This window comes from Labrus mixtus, chromosome 10 (genome assembly GCF_963584025.1).
Source record: "Labrus mixtus chromosome 10, fLabMix1.1, whole genome shotgun sequence".
Taxonomy (NCBI): Eukaryota; Metazoa; Chordata; class Actinopteri; order Labriformes; family Labridae; genus Labrus; species Labrus mixtus.
In genome coordinates this window covers 27,868,223-27,883,454 of record NC_083621.1, presented here as the reverse complement: position 1 = coordinate 27,883,454, position 15,232 = coordinate 27,868,223, and positions in this window count along the sequence as shown.

The window sequence follows — 15,232 nt, the reverse complement described above, 5'->3', positions numbered from 1 at the left end:
GAAACTGACTAAAAAGGCAGTGTCATTGTACACAACTCTTCATCTAATGCTTGTGCTGCATCAGGTGTGCAAGTCCTTCATGTTTATTTCTGTAACTGGCCCCTGTTTGACATTTCTCCTAGTTAATATTTCATTTTAAATGCCACCAGTTTCCTGTGCTAACAACACCCACTGCCACATGGTTAACACCATCGACCTCCCATTACATGTGTCACTCATGTCTACGATTGCTCCACCTACATTTTCTCACCTTTATAGCTCTCAGATTCTCAAATCCCCTTCCAGCCATCCATTCCTCAGTCCTACCACCCAATAAAATATGCATGCCACGTTCTCCCCTATCATCTTCTGTCCAGTCATGGAAACTCAATGCTGCACTTTGGGTCCTTTCCCATCAAGTCCCCTTTCTGTAATTGTCTTTCTCTGAATTTCTTTTTTTCCTCTCTTGGCTCTTCAACTGGATTTCTATTTCCCCGTCTCTGTCAGTATGAATTAACATTTTGATGACACCATGTTTCAGGTTATGTTCCAGGCACCAGGAAATGGAAACGTCACTACCCGCTCGTTGGCCCGGGTGATTTGCTGTCATGTGACAAATGGAAATGTCACAGGACATCACATGACGAGAGGGACAGAGATAAATCTCTCTTAAATGACTTGTGAAGGCTGCCATATCTGGGAGGAACACATATGAATTATTATAGCGTAGCCTCTGAGCACTGTGCGCTAGCCTCTGCTCTGAGCCAGCTGTCATGTCTCCCAATGACTGTTGTATCTATTTAGAGCGGATGAAGTGTCTTCTGCTTTGTTTGGACAACTTCTTAATTAAATGTCCTTTCACATCCTTTCACATGTACTTGTGCAGGCTGTTGTCTTTTGTGCTTTGGCTTCGTCAATGGCAGAATAGAAGAACTTCTTGTGGATCTGTTTGTGCTTTTTCTCAGTTTATTCTCTGTGATTGCACCTGTTGATCCCAAAGTCTTCAGTGGTTTGTCTCCTTCAACACCTGTCTGAAGGACTCATTTCTCCTCCTTGCATCTCTTTGCTAAAGTTTTGGCTAAGAGTTTTAATTCCTTTCCTGCATATGATCTGATGTGTGTCTTTAGCCACCTGGTCCCTCAAGAGCAACATCTCCACAAAGGTATGATTAAAAACCTTGTTCAATGTTCATCGGGCATGGCACAGCATTCTGTTTGGGACTGGGAGCAGAAACCAACCTACAGGCCTTCTAACCATAACAGCATTTAATGCCTCAGTACAATACCTTATTAAAAGTACTGGCCCTCGGAGTATTGCACAACATGATCAAATAATTGCTGGAGCAAATCTCATCTCCAAACAGCCCCGAAAGATTCAGAAGTGTAAAGCTAAATGCTAAACGTAATGAAGGCATCAGTACAGGCTTAAATGTGTTATAGTCTTTAAATGGACCCAAAAGAAAGACCACCGAGACAGGGTGGTGGGTAAGAGGGGTATTTACTGCAAAAAAACTTAAACACTGGCCAATCCACCACAGTGTAGGCGGAAATAATCTGGCATTTTAGAAGAGGTGAACCAGGGTATAAATGCAGCAGCTGGTGATTACTGATGACGATCAGGTGTGTGAGTGCAGAAAGCTAAGGCCAAACTAAAAGCAGACCAGGAAATATACACAAAAAATGTGCAGTCACCACAAAATGTAGAAGTTAATTGCCACGCTCTACCTGTTGAAAATGTTAAAATACATATTTTATGTTTATGCCATTGGCTCCAAGTTTCCTTCTGAGAATTGATTTAACCTGTCAAACATGAACTATGAATGGATTTCGTATTTATAGATTTTTTTGTTTTCATTCAAACAATTCAAATAAAAGATGTTCAGTTAAAGAGCCAGCACTCATTATTTTACATTTTATTCTCAAGGAAATCTGACTAAAAACTAAGCTCTCAATCTAGAGGTGATTTGAAAATACAACATAAAACATTTTCAGGGTTAGGGAGATTGTTGAGCGTAAAATTCCTCTCTTAGTCCCTGAAAAAAAAAACAGCTTGGGGAAAATCAGAATGGATTTCTTTAAGGGTCATCTGTTATTTGTCTGTTATGCCTCTTGATAAAACATCAATATATTCCACAGGATGTTTTCTGACAAGACACATACAGCCTTTTGAAGCAGAGCTGACGTTTTGGAGATGAGTTTAAAAGCGGTCCTGATTGAGAAAACGTTTTCAGTGGTCACAGTCACACCAGCCTTACTTGTGGTTCACTATAAGAGCTGCTGCTTTGGCTTTCCAATAAGGACTTTTGGGATTTGGAACTCAGATGGAGTGAAAAATAGAATAATCCAGAGGGATATAAACTGTTTACTCCCTCCATGTTAACATCTTATTTTATATCTTCAGTTGACTGCCACTTGCTGTGTCTCTGAGGTTATAAAAGCCTCAATCCCTTTGGAAGTCATCATGGCACAACTGACAACAACTCCACTTTGTTTTTGTGTTTGGGGGTTGATTGGCCAATGATCAGTGATGATCATCTTCAGAACAACAAACTGACATCATTACCGGCTATAAAGTCAGGCATCCACCTGAAGAAGTACGTCATTGAGTCTTTGATCTGAGTTAAGCTGGTAGGGTCGATTATATTTGCATGATTTCGACAGACTGTTATCCTTCTCTCCTGATAATAACACAGAATTATCCAATCATATCGTCCAACCATATCTTTATCAGCCACGCATTGATCCTTAAGTCCTCAGGGATAAACTTGCACATTCTCCAATAGGCAAATGTTGTATTGCTACAATAATAATATTGATTTTACATCATTAATTAAGGCTGAATTTGTTTTGGCCGAGAGCATGCTCATGGAGATTAAAGTGAGCCAAACTCTCCTGTCCATGCAGCTCCTTCCTGCTCTGCCCTCGGGTTCACTCAGGTGGTTATTACAGCTGTCAGCAGCACAAACTGGAAACTTCTCTCTGTGGACAGCAGAAGAGGAAGGTAATTAAATATTAATCAAGAAAGTAGGCTATACTGAATTGAAGTATTTGCATTTCTTTTTATTGTATGTCTACTACACATTTGACCAATGATACACATTTTGTGAAGCTTTGAACTGATATTCCAAATTACTTCCGACAATGTTTAAACCCAGAGAATCCATTATTTAAGTGTTTCCCAACCTTCTTTCCTAAGAGCCTCCCCTACTGGTATCTTAGAAAAACACAACAACAACAAAAATAGATACATTGCTTTCAAAAAGTAACATCCATTTAAATTGTTTTCATTAATAAAAAATCCCACCAGAATCTGCCTACACACTTGTTCTTACCAAAAGACCTTTGCATACATTTCCCAGTGATGTAGAGGTTGGTTACCAGATTGGGAACAAATGTTTAAACATGATTTTATTTCATATGTGCAAATCTTATTTTGACAAACCTCAGAGCAGACAGAGCTGGGACCTCATGTTGGGAACCAATGCCCAATTTAATTCCTTCTTTTCAGTCTTCCTGAACGCCATATCACATATTGACAAAGCCATATGTGACTTGTGATGACATAAACTGTCCCATTCTTGCAGGTAATCCTTTTTTAATATGCCTACATCACAGTGGTTATAAGCTCCTTAGCTTGTTTTAGCAATGCATGGTACTGACTGGTGGTCAAGGACAATAAGTATAACTGTAACTATGATTTTATATCTTCTGAATGACTGCCAGAGTTCGTTGAAAACTGGATGTCTTGATGAGAATACTCTATAGGGACATCTTTTTTAATGATATATGAGCTTCAGTCTTACTATATCCCAGGACTTGTGACTTTATGATAAAAGATACTCCACATGCACAGGTTTGTAAGGGATCACATTCAGGGCTAAGTACCGCCTTTTGGTGGTCACTAACCAATGATGACATCATTAAACTATGTCTCTTGTTATTGTTCTGAACTAAATACACAAACTTTATTCAAAGGAAAAAGCGGTCCCTGGAGCACTGTTTGGAGCTAAAAAGCTACCAGGAGAGTTACGGTTTAACTGTTGCAGGCCCTCCAACATAGCTTCTCGCGCAGCATTTTATCTTCAAACAGTGTCACAGGGACCAGATTTTCCTCTGAGGACACTTTGTGTGCAGAGTTATGAACATACAGTATACCACAGAATCTGTACACCTCTCCAACTTTCACATTTCTCTACCAAAACTCTGTAGTGCACATCTGCATCAAAAATCCTAAACAATATAAATGTATCAAGACCTAACAGGAAGCAGACTGTAAAGCAGTTTGACACAAGTGTGTTTGAAGGTGATAGGAAGGCAAACTCAGCAGATGACGGCTTTCCAGAGGTGAGCATTTATTTACAGTGATAATCCAAACACATGTTAACTTCATAAAACAACAAAAGTTCAATGAAAAATCAGGTAAATTAACGCATACCTAAATCAGATTAAAATGTTAAAGGCAGCACGTCCTCACCTCTTCTCCCCCGCAGGAACAAATGTCTCCTGGTTTTATAGACTGCCCCATTAAAAAAATGGCCGCACCAGGGTTAAGCACAACTCACATAGGGAGTTTCACTTTTCTCTTACCACAAAGAAATACAAATAAACCCTTTAAACCTTTAACATCAGATCATTTACTCAACTACATGAACTTCAAATACTTCAATTATATTTTACCTGTAACTTACATAAGAAAGAAATGATAAGACAGAAAACATTTATTTCAGATGGTCTGCCCCAGTGATGTCAGCGATGACATCATTAACCCTATGAATACCCAGGAAGTGCTGGGCCAGCCCCTTTAACTGCATGGGACCACATGAAGAACTGGACAGAACAAATAAAAGTAAGTATGGAAAACAGACAAACAATGATATACTGCAGAAACTAAATAGAAATGACTGAACTAAATCAAGACTGTGTGTTTGCTTTAAGCTGATTTATACTTTGATGTGACCTGTAACTTAATGCTAACACAAACAAACCCGGGATAGTAAGTGCTGCAATGTTACACAAGCAAAAAATACATTATAGCAAAATACACAACTGTAAAGAATAACATGATTTGATATTAAATGAAGATTTAAGTGACAAGTGATGAATAACAAAAGAGCATCTCACCCACTTTGTCACACAGCGTCATCGTATCAATTCAGAAATTCTATTTGTATCTTTGAGACTGAGTCATCCATAATTCCCTAAGTCATCACACAGAAAATCCAGCTGGGACTCTGAGGAACTTCAGTGCCAATTAGAGCTGCAGTCTAAAGCTGATTCAATCAAACATGTCCATCATGGGAGAAAAATTTCAACAAGCAATGAAACAGAATGTAAAGAAATTGTCCCAATAGAGTTTTCAGGGAAATGCTTTGAGAGGCACATGTTTAAACCAATTGAGACTAAGTTACCAGATGGAGCATGTAGGATAGGATAGAAGCTGAAGTAATGTGAGGATAAACTGTAAGAAGTGAAGCACAAGGGTGAGAAAACTTTATTAGTACTACTTCAGTATAAAATATACCCATCCTTTTGAGCCACTCTGGGGAATTTTAGTCATTAAAGATTAAGCAAACCTCCAGACCTTTTTTTCCAGCTGAAAACCTACATATATATGTATATATATATATATATATATATATATATATATATATATATATACCACTATATTCATGTATATATATATATATATATATATATACATGAATATAGTGGTTAGAGCTGTTTCCTGTCAGCGAGAAGTTCCCTGGTTAACTGGTAAGTTTAAATTGGTGTGTGATAGTGACTTGTTGTTCGTCTCTATGTCAGCCCTGTGATTGGCTGGTGACCAGTCCAGGGTGTATCCTGCATCTTGCCCAGTGACAGCTGGGATTGGCTCCAGCTATACGCAAACCCAAACGGAATAAGCCGTATAGATAATGGCTGGATATTGTGTTAGAAAATATGCACAGTGACTGCCCTCTACAGGTTGAAACTAGGCTACAGCAAAATGCATTTTTCTATTGGCTGATTGGGAGGCAGGTGATGTTTGTGATGCCACACTACGTGACCTGACGCAAACTGTGGGGAGTCAAGTGGATTGAAAGGGTTTGATTGAACTGAAAATGGATTGCCCAGAAATAAAGTGTAAAAACAGGGCAATATGTTTATAAATGGTAAAGCCATAACATTAAAATCCTCCAGTGTGGCCTACAGTTGACTCTGGAGTCTACTCTACCTCAGACAACCTTTCTGTCGTAGAAGTGTCATTGCTGCTTCTCATTGGTCGCTCATGGCTAAATAAGCTAGCTAAACTTGCTAATCACTTTATGTGTGTGTGTTTGTGTGTCACATAGACTGTATGATGTCGCGGCTGATGGGTGACAGCACAAATGAGTGAGTGGGCGTGGGTGTCTTTCTAAAGGCATATATTTGAAATTCCAGGGTAGATGCCCTTCAGCTGAAACTCTGGGGATAAGTTACCTTTCAGAAACTCATTGATTTACTCTGACTGTCTTTATCCTGCCTTCATTACGCCTTACGTATCGCCAGATCAAGTCGAGATATTTATGCTCTTTTATTACTCTTACCAATGGGACACAAATACTGTGCTGTTGCAGATGCAATTTTTATGTCAGAAATCTCCAAAGTGATTCAGAATAATCTCACCTGGTGAGAAGGCATGAAGATGCTGTTTTTGAATATCCCAGTACCGTTGTATTGCTAATTAATAATTCTGACCTTGAGAGTGACGGCCTCTGTGACAACATTTTGTCAATTGCTTGCCAGAAAAGGATTAGCAAAAACCATGATCTGTTAAATGAGAAGCAAGAGATCCTGAAAATGAATGCCTAAACGTGTCACCACTTCATATGTGACAATTGCAGAAAATTAAGAAAGGAGAAAAAGTTTAAAAGTCCTGATTGAGTTCATTATTTCTCCCATAAGAGCATACATGTACATGAAGAGCTCTATCATAGTGTTTTTTTACATCTTTTCTTTTTCCTCTTTATTATTAAATATGCTTTAATTTGAGTCTCCTGAGAGAATTAAATAATCATTCAATATTTTGAGTTTAGTGAGGTATGATTTCCGTGTTATTTACGGCTAATTTTAATTTTTCTCCCCCCAAACTGACTACAAATCAAAACACCTGAGCATGTGTTTGTGATAACGACTTTAGTTTATATGTAAAGCAAAATTGGTGGTTTACACAGTAGACTTAGTCTCTTGAACAAGTAAGGGATTTAACTCTTAATATGCAGTGGATCAGATGGATATGGATACTTGGACCATATTTTAATGAACTTTCCCTGAATTGGATCACAAGCCTATTTAGACTCAGATCAGATCTTCTAAAGCACAGCTGCACATCCTTTATATCTCTCTGCTCTGAAGATCTTTTTCTGTGAAGATGGTTAACCCACTCTTGAACCAGAAGGTGTCGAGTCTGCTGCCATCTCAACCACTGAGATGCTCCAGGAATCATAACTAAGAATAAAAGAAGGATACACTTTTTCTTTCTACCATTATGCAGAAATATAATCTTTTCAAACCCCCAAAAACAAGATGATAATTGTATGTTCTTTCTGAAATGTTATAAACATCACAGTTGCTCTACAGCTGTAGGCTTGTCCTGAACCCTTTTTTTTTTAACCTTTCAAAGTATGTCTCTTGGCGTCTCTATTTGTTCCTCTTGGTTGACTTCCTTTTCTAATTCTTCTCCTTTTGCCTATCAGGTGAATGTTTCATCCCCCTTCTTCTGTGTGTTACATGGACTAGCTGAAGTGTGAATCCATTAACCCTATAGGCAGATCCCAGGAGATCTCACACCAGTCCAGCTCTTCTAATCACTCCTCTTAAAACAACAAGGCCAGGTCAGGGTTGTAAATACATGCAGACACCCCCAGTCGCCTACAAAGAACAGAAGTAGTGATTGTGTTTAATTCAGCTTATTGATTAAAATGTTTTTCCTCAGTCAACTGGGAGATTCACTTTATGACTAATTTTCTCTACCTTCATTCTGTTTCTTCAAACTCACATAGGTATTCAACATCAGCTTCTCCGTGTTATTTTTGGGTTGTATTGTGTTTATCATGGCACTTCTTACCTTCATCAAATCAGACCACTGACCCATAGTCTCTCCTGCTAGAATTACCCTCTCTCCCTGGAGCAAGTCCTGTCCCCTTTTGTGCCTTTCTACTTGAAATTCAGATGAGTGGATTGTCAGGAGTGGTTATCGTCTGGACCTGGGTGGTATCTCATTTAATTCCACAGGGAAAACGAAACCTCTGTCACCTTCATCATGCCAGCTCTGATAGATCACAAATCTGTGTGTCTGTATATTGAGTCTGAGTGGAACGTCTATTTTGGTGTTTTCATTATCTTTTTTAATAACCTTGTGGATTAGCTAAGCGTTTCCATGCTCTGTTAGCTTCTTATATTATTCAACTTATCAACGATATAAAATAAGCACATTTTATTTATCCCATTCCAGTAATTTGACCTCTAAATTTGCATCTACATCTGTATTAACATCTGCACTTCAGCGAACATCCTTAGAAAGAAATTCCAACTTGTTCTTAAGGTGGATCACAAACAAAGCTTTAAACACAATTTTCATGGTGAACACAGTAGCAAAGCTCCGTTCTGTGATCTGCTCTGCGCTCTTTGATTACTTAATTTTGGTTTCAATCTAGCTGCACAGCTGCTATTCCCGATAATAGCCTGATGCATCATTATAAACAGTACCTCCAACTGACGGTTACTGATCATTTCTGACAGTCAATGACATAAAAAAGAGAAAATGTCTTTGGCAACACCTGTGTTATTTTATTGGCTTTTAACACAATGCAAGTGATGAAAGAGAGTTGGAAGAAGCTCAAGGTTGGTTTGTCAGACATGCTAGCAAGCACACGTTTGAAGAGGTCAATAAGCTCCAGCAGACTCTTGTGGTATGAGGACCACTTATGACAAATTGATCGTCCGACCTCTTCAAACCTTTCACTCTTCATCATGCGACCTTGGTAGTTAGTGAAGTTGTGCCAGAAAATCCCACTCTACCTCTTCAGAGCAAGCACATGTTTACCAGCAATGATAGTTAATGGTTGTCTACAATACAATTATGTTTCAGGTTGTTTTTATAGAAAATAATCCCCTGTTCAGCTAAGCAAACTTTGCAGGCATCCTCTCTACTAACCACATAAATGTGATTAGTTGTGTAAAACTGGTGAGTGTGTGAGTGTATTTAACTTCAGCTGGTAAGGGATTAGCCTCCTGGGAGTGCCTATGTACGCTTATGAACATTTTGCTGCTACTGGAGGAGCTAACTCATCAGCATGGTCCAGTGGAGGCTTCCCCTGCTCACATACACCCACACATACTGTATGCACTAATGCTCGAGTAGCCACAGGGATAAAGACACCAATTAGTATGCACAAGTTGATTTAGTCAGGAATTGGAGAAAAGCCCAAGAGGACTGATCAAGGTTCAGGAGGCCGAGCCTGAGCGTACGTCTCGGGTGTATACATTAGAGTAACACGGCATTTAGAATAATTAGATCCGCAGTTGTTTCTCAGCGGTGAAATGACTTTACTGGGTAATGGACACTAAGGCTCACATACACCCTGGCATGGCTCGTTTTACTCTTTTCCAATCCCGTTTCTATGATGAAAAAAAAATGGTGCAAATTATATTTTTTTTCCTGCGTCAATGTGCTAAATATTTAAATGACATATCAATCAGGTGACGCATTATCCCAGCCATGTTAACAAAATGCAGGCTTTGCAGTAATATGATCCCTGACAGCTTTCATTTCTTTCCAACAGCTTAACAAATACGGGGATTTCAGAGATCTCTGTAGCTGTCCAGGAGGACAAAAATGTGTTTACATGTTTTATTCATAGTTACATTATTGGAATTGGACTACAACCTTTATGCTGCGAATGAGAACAAATCCACCACCATCTTAATACTTACATCGTGTCACACTCACATTGTGTAGAGGTGTTTCAAGACACAAGCTGAAGAAAAACATGTTTGAACCTCCAGTCAGTGTGACAGGAAAAATGATTTTGTAAAGATTTTCTTAGATGTAGCCAATCTCAAATAAATGAACAACATGGCTGAAAGTGTGCAGCCACTTTCCATTCTGCATATCTTCTGACTGATAAAGGGATTTGTATAAGGCTCTGTAAATACTCCTTTTTGGTGTCAGCAGGCTGTTTGAACAATTTATTGGCTGGCAATCTACTTAGGTGTTCGCTGGAGTCCCTGGTGGACCTGCGTCTTGAGAAAATATATTCTGATCTGATGTTTGTCGTGTGGAAAGTGGATTCATTTATTCCTGCTATGGGAGCTTCATTTGTCCCTGATGTTCTCCCAGTGCGGTCACAGTCTTGAACGAGTGGGTGTTATAAATACTAATACTATGCAAATGTATTTAAAATGCCTTACAGTCACATGAAACAATTAACTATCTGTCAGTCAGGGTTTCTGGCCTAAGTCAAATCCTAAGTCTCCAGTTATCAAAGGTGCAATCAAACCAATGGCACCACAGGACTCATTGCAAAAGCTGTAGCCATGCAATACTCATACTCCATCCACATACACCATGCATCATTGTTGTTATGTTGATATCCCGGCTTGCTATGCCTTCATAGACTAATTAAGTGGCCATCATACAAGGGGTCCAGTCTTCCAGTGGACTGATAATCTATCCAGATCAGCCGTCTGTGAAAGCCTCTCCAACGGGACAAAGCAAAGCAATTAATCCGCCATCGATTCACACTTTGAACCTCGGAGATCTGCAGAATAATGAAAAATGGGCTGAAAAAGATGGTAAGTGGATTTTGTATCTTCATTAACAGACCTGCAGTCTGATAGAGAGGAGCTCTACTGATGAAGTGACACTAATGTTGAGTTAATAATGCTAAAGGTCGACACACACCGTAAAGTTAATGCAGCACTCCATATCCATACACTCCACGCCTATCTCTGCTGCTAAAATTATTCAATAAGTGTGAACTTGAACGCTTCTTTCAGTGATAGTTAACTCGACTATTTCTTTTTAATACCCGCCCCTGTATGTCAGAACCAATCTGGCTGTTATTAACTTAAAGTGGCAAGAAAGCAATAGAAGTATTAAACACTGATTTACTTTAATATGTTAAGAGGTGCTTCTGTGAGCTCAGGCTTTGAAGCTGATGGATCCTAACATCCTCCACTTCTTTAAAATGCACAACACACTCTTAGAAACACTCAAGAAGACTCTTTTTTACATCTGGGTTAACTGAATCTTCTGAGCTTTTTTCCTTTTTCAGAACGTTAGATAAAAAAATCCCTTTAGAGAATCTTTGTCGGCAAATGAATCATATATTCTATATATATTATACAACACACATGGTCACATAAAACAGTGTATATAATTGACAGGCTCAATATCATATGCAGAACTGTGTGACTGTAGACTCCTCCTGAGCCTTTTAGAGTTTCATGACATGAGGGACACAATCCAGATCCACAGTATATAATAGTATATAATACTGTGGATCTGCAGCTGCTGAAACAAAATCTTTTAATGATAAAAAAACTGTTCTTTTGCCAAATGAACCAAACTATAGGCAGATGTTAACTGTTTCACACCAGCATGATACTCAGCAGTACTTTCATCCATTTACCACACATAAAAAGAAAACCATTATGCCTCATACTTAGTGCAGCTTTTAAATATTTAGTTAGCTTATCATGTTAACGCATCAAAGACTATATGTTTTTCTTCCAAGCCACACTAATCCCAGATAATATCTAACCATCAGGAACCTCTATTTTTGTCATGGAAGTCAGTGCAGTGTGTCACAACAAGCAGGTCATGAGGGTTTGGAAGACGTGCCTGTCTGATGTTTCAGCATGCAGGGCCCACAGTATTGTTAAGACACTGTTATTGCCTCACTGTAGGTGTGACATATAATCCATCAGAGGTAACCTTCTTGCTTTGACGATATCAAAGTGGAGACTTCATGATTAAAAGTGATGCCGTCTGGGGTGAGATGTATTCTTTCTGACACCTTGTACATCCTGCAGATTTGTTGGCAGGAACTCTGCAGGTTCTCTTTATGGTTTGCATTAAGTCACATAAAAGAAATACAACCTTAGATAACTTCTGGTGTACTTAGTGTAGGTTTTAACGATGCAAAGTCAGTAGTTTAAAAAGGATCTAATGAGCCTTCACACTATGATTCAAGTCCTTTGATTTCCCTGTGCAGCCCCAGTTTGTGCCAATTCAATCTCAGTGTGTACTGCATTTATATTAGTTATCAGGGGAAAATGTAAAGCCTTAAAATAACTTTAAAAGGGTTCATATAGTGTCTTTGTTTGTGCGTCACATGGATTACTGCGTTATCTCAAAATCTGTCCAAATGGAAATTGCCACTCAAACATTTAATGAGCACTATCTTTATCATTGGACTTGAGTCTCCCGGTTCTGATAGTTTTTTTTGTTTGTCCATTTTTGTGTTAGTGCATGTAAACATATTACGTTTGCTGAAAGCCCTTATCTCGGTGCTGAGAAACCCGATTTTTCTAACTAGAGACCTCTGAAAGAAAACAGGATACTGTGGCATGTATACGCCTCACCTTGGTTTCTGACAGCTGCTGGCTACCTGGGCAGACATGGCCCCAGCGTATCAGCAAAACAAACATGGAGGCAGCAAAGAGAGCGTCCTATTCTGGAGCGACAAAGAAACTGAGTTTGGTTTCTTTATAATGAAGAATTAAATATAACCTACGGAGGAGCAAGTCATGTGTCATATGTGCAAATAAGATGCAGTAATCAGAATTCTGGATATTTATCATGTATACAGGGATATGAATAACCAGGTTTCTCTTTGTGCATGTAAACGCCATATCCTCAATATGATCAAAACCAGGATAAGGCTCATAACTGGGATACCCAAGTCCATGTAAACACACTCATTAATCTAAAAGAAACCAATTAAAAAACCTCACAGCCTAACAGTGAGGATGAGGTTACAGTACGGACATCAGTGCCTCTGCAACACCTTCCTGTAAGGATGACAAGTGACATTTTTTAAGAAAGACAACTTTCTGTCAGGCCCGCTCTTTTGATGCATCTGCCTCAGGGGAAATTGCAATGAGGAGAGTCCACATCTGAAGGTTAATGGCCGTATTTGCAGACTGGAAAATGAGCCATGTTTGTTTTTCTTTTTCTCTCTCCGTTGGTTTTCTGTGGAACGATTCATCATCTAAATTGACACAGTGAGGATCTCTCTGTTTCAGAGCTGGTTAATGGAAATAAATGTGACTCTTTTTTGTGACATGGAGTGCATTAGTGCACACTCCTTTATGCAGACACAGTTCTTACTGTGCATGCTTCGATACAGACTCATAAAGTCTGTGCAATTTAGCTTATATCTAGAAGACCTAAATATAATCAGCTGGGTTTTATACTCAGGCAATAATGTTAACCCTTTTTTTATCCAGGAGGAATGATGTTAGATCAAGCTGTCTGAGAACAATAAAAATGCCACTTGTTTTATAATATTCTCTCTGTGCCTTTATCAGAGAAGCCAGCAGGTAACGCTGAAGAGCCACAGTATATTATCAGAGGCAATAACTCAGGTACCTAAATATAAAACAAGGAGAACACACTCTTACTTTGAACTACATACTGTATCTTTTCTCCTTTTCCTTCTGAAGGAGTGTTATTGAGGACTTGATGTGACCATTTGATGTTTAACTCCTTAGTTAGGAATGCAAATGAGTAATTAAAACCTTTTTTTTGCTTTTTCAGAAACATAATTTTTGTGTTTAAAGGATGTTTTCACCTGCACATAATTTTCGATCACAAGTAGATACTTGAAGTATGACTTGATAAAAGCCTATAGCCATAAAAGCAACTCAGAGGCAATAGTGAGCAAACGATCAATGGTTATCTTTGTGTTAACATTGAAAATGTTGCATTTTTTTGCATGATTGGTATGTTTAGCGTGCACATTTTCGCATATTAGAATGCTAACATTTTCTGATTTAGCACTAAGCTCAAAGTTCAGTGTCATCACTTTAAATCTTGCAGAGCATTGGACAAATGAACATTTTCATTTCTTGGTAGTGCTGGATTAAAGGTTTTGAGAGCAACAACATTATTACAAATACAGAGGCATTGATGTATATTATATATGTGTTTTTTAATGACAATGAGTACGATAGTTTTTTTTTTTTACTTATTTAGATTTATGATTTATATATTTTATCTTTATGGCCCTTTTGCCTTCACTAGGACAGCTATGGAGAGACAAATGGTGGGAGGAGAGAGTGGGGGACCACAAAGTGCCAATCCGGACTCGACCCCAGGGCCGCTTGTGACGAGGACCACAGCCTCTGCACATGTGCAACACAACCGCTAGGCCATTGGCGCCCCAGTCTGACAGGTAGGCTATTTAAACATTTAACAACGAAGTCACAGCTTCATAGATAGCGGTGCAAAATTTGATGGAAATCCATCTCAAGATATTTCAAATAAAAGAACAAAATGTAGAAATTCTAGCTTTGCAATAGGTCTATAATTCAGGAATTAGTAGAACAGAAATGAAACTTGTTTATTATACAAGGCTTACAGTTTCATTACCCCCCCCCCCCCCACCCCCCTTCAGTTCATCAGATAATCACTGAGATGTATACACTTTATCCCCCCTTCTTCCCCCTACTCCCTCCCTCACTGCAAAGCCCTGTTCACATCGCCATGTTTACTTCATGTTGACATGGAAAATATTTTAGGGTGAAATAGTAATGATTGATATATACACACCGTCTCACTGCACTCTCTGTTTGTCTTTAAACTTCACTTTTGGCCAAATCGTGTATATAAGCTGTGTTTAGGCAGGAGAGATCACTCACTGCCTTTCTCTCTGGGGTCTGAGTCACTGGGATTCTCTATTTCACAAGAGGAGCTGCTTCCTTTTTATACATCCAGAACTTGAGTGGGATTGACTGGGCAAACTGGGACTTCTTCCATGGACTAAGCATGCTGGACACTGGAGATTACAATTTGACGCTTGTCTGAGTATTAATAACATGGAGTTATAATGTTTTCATATTTTTTTCTATAGCACAACTTTCCTGTTGAAAATGAGAGAATTTTCAAAGTAAGAGCATTTCATTTTCAGTCAGCGTCTGCAAACAGCGCTGGGATAAAATCAAAGAGAGAAATGTAACAAATTTGAGTGTTTTCCATTGACCTCTAAAGAGCACAAGAAAAGCAA